At 38.8% G+C, this 6,122-nt stretch overlaps 1 non-coding gene across 1 annotated transcript; it reads left to right on the top strand.

The window, feature by feature from the left end:
- The first annotated feature begins 2,344 nt into the window (after positions 1-2,344).
- Positions 2,345-2,450, top strand: LOC117276255 (small nucleolar RNA R71). Its single transcript, XR_004506494.1, has one exon. It is a non-coding gene; the product is annotated as a small nucleolar RNA R71 (small nucleolar RNA).
- The last annotated feature ends 3,672 nt before the right edge of the window (positions 2,451-6,122 follow it).

Below are 6,122 nucleotides of genomic sequence, written 5' to 3'. Positions count from 1 at the left end.
AAATTAACTAAGAGTTTAAAGTTATTGACTAATGACAATCGAAACAAGGAACAAGCAAAGAAGGTTATCAATGGGAGAAGATAGAGTTTTGATATGATAGGTGCAAGATAATTGTTTGGTATCTAACTCTAGATAATTCACTTCTAATGTTTAAGTGAGTCTCTCAAATTCACTCAATTATTAGTTCACACGTTCAGCATAAACTCCTCTCTCGATTAAGTCTCAACCTCGCGAGATGAACCACTTTAAGCACGTGAAGATATGCAAGAATGCATAGTGGATTGGTCTTTAGGAGAACCTCTCTCGATTATCTTCCTAACTAGGTTTAATCAATGATTCAACTAGCCTATTTCGATTACTTAGAAGAATCTATGAGCTCAACCAACAATATAATGCAAAGATATCACAAGTTATGCCTCTCTCGATAACATGAACTAGTGAATATAGATGCAACAATTAAATCATCCAAAAATGATTCAATACATAAAACTAGAGTTATAATCCACAAACAATCATCAATACACCAAATCTATCAAACCTTAAAGAGAACTACTCCATAGATATGTAAAAATGCTTCACATATAAAATTAAAGTATTGAAAAACATAAATTCAATCCAAACTCGGGTCTTTAGTGAGGAAGGAATGATGAAATCCTTGTACTTGTGTTCTTCCAACTCCTCCTTATCCTCCCTAGGTCCAAAGTATGTCCAAAAGTCCAGAAAATAACGGTTTCCATGTATTTATACCAAGTAGGGTCGAGCCCAAACGAAACCACCTTCTCCTAGCCGAAATAGGACATTGGTTCTGTAAAACTTATACAGGCGCGCCGCACGGGGCGATGCACCATGCAGGCATTTGTGTGGATTTCCATAGAGCATCACAATTCAACATGCTACCCAAATACACTGCTACGGCGCACCACGCACCGCCCCATGCGCCGTAGTAATGCAAATTTCTCAGAGTACGGATTGTGCTTGATTTTTGACGTCCAGACTTGGTCCTCGACCACCCGTTTGGTCTGCCAGTTGCTACGATATTGGTGCAGACCTTATCTCTCCAATCTCCTTCTCCAGTTTCCTATAAATAGATAGAGGCATTATATTAATTGAGGCACCAGAATCACATAAAGATTTATCAAAATTAATAGTTCCTAAAGAGCAAGGTATAATAAAACTCCCTGGATCTCCATACTTTTGTGGGAGTTTATTTTGCAATATCGCACTGCAATGCTCCGTGAGCTTGACCATTGAGGTCTCCTCTACTTTCCTCTTCTTTGTAAAAATCACCTTCAAGAATTGGGCATAAGAAGGCATTTGTGAGAGCACTTCTGTGAATGGTAAGTTCACATGGATCTGTTTTAGCACATCCAGAAATCTCTCAAACTGCTTATCCAGCTTTTTTCTATATAGCTTTTGGGGGAAAGGTAGCGCAGGCATATGTTTGCTCTCCTCATGTTCCTCCCTTCTCGATTTTTCTTCCTTCTTCTTTTTCTCGGCTTTCATCTGGCCCTTCTTCTTTTTATCAACATCATTCTTCAGCTCCTTCCTGCTTTCTTTTTCAAGTATCACATCATTTTGAATCAGGGTGGGATCTTTCAACACTTGCCAACTTCTCAAGGTTACAACATTCACTATTTCTTTGGGATTTATTTCAATATCAGCAGGGAGAGTTCCTGGAACCCTCTCAGATAATATTGTTGCAATTTGTCCCATTTGCTTCTCTAAATTTTGAATTGCCGCCCCTTGTACTTCAAATCTTTCATCAGTTTTCACAATGAAGGCCTTCATGAGATCTTATAGACCGAGCTGATTAGGCTGTTGAGGATGAAACTGCTACCTCAACTGATTCATAAAACCAGAAACTCCTTGTCCCTGAAATCTGGGGTTGTTTTGTTGCCATGCATTAGCGGTACCCCCAGGTGAACTCCATGAAAATCCGGGGTGCTTCTGACCCATTGCATTAAAATTATAATTTCTCACAGCATTCACTTCCTCAGTTGAGGCTTGACACTCATGAGTAGGGTGTCCTCTTCCGCATATATCACAAGCTGCGTGAGTCTCACTTTGTATCGAGGCTAAGGTCAGCTTTCTTATTTCTTTAGCCATAACATCTAGTTGTACCTGCACATATGTATTAGCATCAACTTGGTGAACACCAGTTGATCTTCTTCTTTCAGCACTCTCAGAGGGCCACTGATTTGCATCTTCAGACAACTCATCAAGAATTGTAACTACCTTCTCTGGAGTCTTCTTCATCGATGAGCCTCCAGCTGCATTGCTCAATGTTCTACGTGAGGCTGGTGTCAATCCATCCCAAAAGTCCTGGAGTTGCATCCAGAGTTCAATTCCACTATGTTGACACTTTCTAATTATCTCCTTAAACCTCTCACATGCTTCAAAAACAGTCTTAGTCTCTTTCTGGCAGAAGTTATGGATTTCTCTTCTAAACTCGACCGTCTTAGCTGAGGAGAAATATTTATCAAGGAATTTTCTGGCCATCTCCTCCCATATTCTAATCGATCCCGTGGGTAAGCTTCGAAGCCACTGCTTTGCGTCATCTTTGAGTGTGAAGGGGAATGCCCTTAAGTACACTACATCTTATGACACACCATTGTATTTATGTTTATAATCTCCTCGAAGTCCATTAGATGTGTATTTGGATCTTCGTTCATCTTCCCTCTGAAGACACAACAATTCTGGAGGGTTTGAAGCAACCCTTGCTTCAATTCGAAATTGTTAGCTGCAATTGGAGGTGGTCTAACACTTGATAACCCTTGATTATAGATTGGTCTAGCATAATCGCCCTATGATCTCCTAGGCATGGGAGCTATATTTTCGAACTGGTCTGCAGCCAAGGGATGATTTTGAGCAATTCTCCGACCCCTCTCTTCTTCATAGATAATATGTGTCTCTAATAGCTGCTTCCTCAGCATCCCGTGCAACTTTTTCTCGTTGTTGGGCTGCCTCTCTTGCAGCCAAATCTACATTATCGTCACCTTTTCCAGCCATAGTTTCTTTGGTTGAGGATTGCCCAACCTTTTCTAACGTTTCAGTGAGATTTTTTTCCCTTCTCAGATGTTGCAGTTGTTTTTCTATCTCTGGCTTGTATGGTAGCACTTCTTTCATAGAAGCTCGAGTCATGCACCAATCTTAACCTATAACCCACGCACAATCAAAGAACACCAACCGTAAAAAGGGAAAAATAAAAAGAAAAATTCCTGAATTAGTAGTACGAACTATTTCAAACACTATTGATTGCCAATCCCCGACAACAACGCCAAAATTTGAGGAGCTCGAAACACACATTTAAATTATGCTCGCTAATCAAATATAGTATAGTATAATATCGTATCCACATGGATTGGATTTAAATATTATTCTCGTAGTTTCTAGCTTGGTTGCTATCCAAGATGATCAAAAATTGAGATTTATATAATTTCTAACTAAAATTAACTAAGAGTCTAAAGCTATTGACTAATGACAATCGAAACAAAGAACAAGCAAAGAAGGTTATCAATGGGAGAAGATAGGGTTTTGATAGGATAGGTACAAGATAATTATTTGGGATCTAACTCTAGATAATTCACTTCTAATGTTTAAGTGAGTCTCTCGAATTCACTCAATTATTAGTTCACATGTTCAACAGAAACTCCTCTCTCGATTAAGTCTCAACCTCGCGAGATGAACCAATTTAAGCACGTGAAGATATGCAAGAATGCGTAGTTGATTGGTCTTTAGGAGAACCTCTCTCGATTATCCTCCTAACTATCTTTAATCAATGATTCAACTAGCCTCTTTTGATTACTTAGAAGAATCTATGAATTCAACCAACAATATAATGCAAAGATATCACAAGTTATGCCTCTCTCGATTACATGAACTAGTGAATATAGATGCAACAATTAAATCATCCAAAAACGATTCAATACATAAAACTAGAGTTATAATCCACAAACAATCATCAATACACCAAATCTATCAAACCTTAAAGAGAACTACTCCATAGATATGGAGAAATTCATCACAAATAAAATTAAAGTATGTGAAAACATAAATTCAATCCAAACTCGGGTCTTGAGTGAGGAAGGAATGATAAAATCCTTGTGCTTGTGTTCTTCCAACTCCTCCTTAGCCTCCCTAGGTCCAAAGTATGTCCAAAAGTCTAGAAAATAACGTTTTTCCATGTATTTATACCAAGTAGGGTCAGGCCCAGACGAAACCACCTTCTCCTAGCCGAAATAGGACATTGGCTCTGTAAAAATTACACAGGCGCTTCGCATGGGGCAATGCGCCATGGGGGGCATTAGTGGGGATTTCCACAGAGTATCACAATTCAACAGGCTGCCCAAATACACTGCTGCGATAATGCAAATTTCTCAGAGTATGGATTGTGCTTGATTTTTGACGTCCAAATTTGGTCCTCGACCCCCGAACACGATCCCGACTTAATCCCTTGGGCTTTTACTCCGACTACAAAGCTCCAAATAGCTCGAATTTGCTTCACAACATCTACATAGCTCGGAATCACTTCTACAAGGCATAAAACACACAATAAGTGCAAAACACTACTAATTAAAGCTCAAATACAAATAAAGTGTAGTGAATTAGAGTGCAATAAGTGACTAAAATACGTAATTATTGCCTACCATCAGTTGCTGATGTCCTTAACCTTTCGCGATGAGGGGAGGCTTCAACCTCTCGGACAGCTGCGGATGCTTCTTTGCCTACCGACGATAGGGGCAAAAGCATTGCTGAGGAGGGTGATGAGTGAGGTTCTGATGTCAATGCAGACGACCTGAGAATGATTGAAGAAGGGCTTACTGTTACACCCCATGTTTTCGTACGTGAAAGTACGTCGTAAGTCAATTAATGTAAGCTCGGAAATGAGATTCTCTTTGAAAGTATATAAAGTGATCTAATGATATTACATCCTGTATTTTCGTTGAACATACAAACGACTAGGTTTAGGACGAATGCACTTAAACGTGAGAAAGGAGATTTTGGACAAATAAAAACGAGCTACTTGCTTACCCGACGTGCCTGTTTCACCAACTTACTTTCCGTCCTATTTGCTTGAGCTACTCGATTCATGTCTAAATTATTTAATGAGGATGAGACACATGTTTCAAAATATAAAAAGGACCAACATGAATCACCTACTTGATTAAGTAGGTGACAAGTAGGTGCATCACCTACTTAGAGCTTGTGGATCAAATTAAAAGGGAATGTAAAAGGATAGAGATGGGCAAGTCTTGGGGCAACCCAAGACCCATCTTTCCAAGCCCATTAGTGGGGCCATATAAATATAGATATATCTCAATTTCACATAGAAAATAATTCATAATCCCTCTCTCTCTATTGCAACGTGAATGAGCTCCAAAATATCAGCCCAAGATCTCTTTCAAAGTTATCCTAGGGTTTAAGACCAAATCCACAAGTTGGTAAGGTGATTTCTCTCTTGGAAGTTCAATATCACCTAGTTATCTCTCTACTTTGTTGTTTGGGGTAAAAAGCTTATTTGAGCTTGAAGTAAAGCTTAGTTGGATGAGTATTCTTGCTGCCAATGTAAGGTTTAACTTCTCCTATATGTATTTAAGATCATCTATATATATTTAATTGATTTGATAAAGGAAACTTGTGAAGTAAGTTGAACTTCATGTTGAAGTGTTGTAGTTGCTGGACTATTTTAGAGTTGAATTCTTGATGTTTTATGGCTGGAAATCAGTAGAAATAACTTAAGAATACTATTGCTATTGTGGTTGATGTGTTTGGAAGAAGAGAAGGCTTGGAAAGTGCAAGTTAGAACTTGGTTGTTGGGTGAGATGGTGTGGACTGTTTTGGTGATGTATTGTAATGAATATGAGGTTAAATATTGATACATATATGTTTGTTGACATTCTTGACATGTTGGTCTTGTTTGTGGATTTGAGGAAAGTGAAAAGAATAAGTGGAGGTGTTGTCCAAAATTTTGTAGATGAGCTAGTCGCTCATTGAGTTCTAGCTTCCGTAAGCTTAACAATGGTCCCTTATTGTTTGTTGTAGATTGAAGTACTAACGGGCTGAACCGACATCGTGTGGTTAGGTAAACGACAAAGGTATGTTAAGGCTATCCCTTCTTTACT

The sequence above is a fragment of the Nicotiana tomentosiformis genome, chromosome 3 (genome assembly GCF_000390325.3).
Source record: "Nicotiana tomentosiformis chromosome 3, ASM39032v3, whole genome shotgun sequence".
Lineage (NCBI taxonomy): Eukaryota > Viridiplantae > Streptophyta > Magnoliopsida > Solanales > Solanaceae > Nicotiana > Nicotiana tomentosiformis.
Note: the sequence above shows the minus strand (reverse complement) of the source record. Positions and strands in the feature narration are given on the sequence as shown.